The 661-nt window shown below is 33.4% G+C and overlaps 1 long non-coding RNA gene across 1 annotated transcript in view; it reads left to right on the top strand.

The window, feature by feature from the left end:
- The window catches only part of LOC108516671 (uncharacterized), a 15,454-nt gene extending 15,372 nt beyond the window's left edge, over positions 1-82 (top strand). The window contains exon 3 of the long non-coding RNA XR_001881907.1: positions 32-82. This is a non-coding gene — a long non-coding RNA (uncharacterized LOC108516671). The remainder of the gene's footprint in view (positions 1-31) is intronic.
- Positions 83-661: the final 579 nt, after the last annotated feature.

Below are 661 nucleotides of genomic sequence, written 5' to 3'. Positions count from 1 at the left end.
TTTTTTTTTTTTTTTTTTTTTTCCCCTCTAGAAAATGGCTGTAAGGTCACTTTCATGGTCAAGGGCTTCATTTGAAGAGCACAGGTAAGTGATGTAGGGTTGGGGGCATGACTTAAGCAATCGTTAAAGAACTGCACAATGAACCCATGAGGATAACACAAATAACTGAAATTTCCTAGGGATTTAACCTGTCACTACTATTATTATGTGCTCATAAAAAAAATAGAGCAACCAAACTTTTTGAACATTTGACATAAGCAAAATAAATGGAAACTTTTAGGAACTTAAAATTGCTACAAAAGAATGTATGTTAATTAGTCTCCTTAATCTGTCATTAATTCCTTTTTGTGTTCGCCTAAGGAGTCCTGACTCAACAGATTTAAGATAACATATTCTCCTTTATTTAAAAACATGTATATGAATCAGGTGTAGTGACTCCTGCCTGTAATCCCAGCACTTTGGGAGGCCAAGGAGAGATGATCCCTTGAGGCCAGGAGTTCAAGAACAGTCTGGACACCATAGCAAGATTGTGTCTCTACAATAAATAAATTAATTAAAATAAAAATATTTTATATGTATGTAAATCTATCATCTGGATTCCACTGTCAAGACTGTGCCAAACTTGTTTTATTTATCCTTTTAATGCTTTTATTTTCTTATT

The sequence above is a fragment of the Rhinopithecus bieti genome, unplaced genomic scaffold (genome assembly GCF_001698545.2).
Source record: "Rhinopithecus bieti isolate Rb0 unplaced genomic scaffold, ASM169854v2 scaffold_38527, whole genome shotgun sequence".
Lineage (NCBI taxonomy): Eukaryota > Metazoa > Chordata > Mammalia > Primates > Cercopithecidae > Rhinopithecus > Rhinopithecus bieti.
This window is presented reverse-complemented; position numbering and strand designations above follow the sequence as displayed.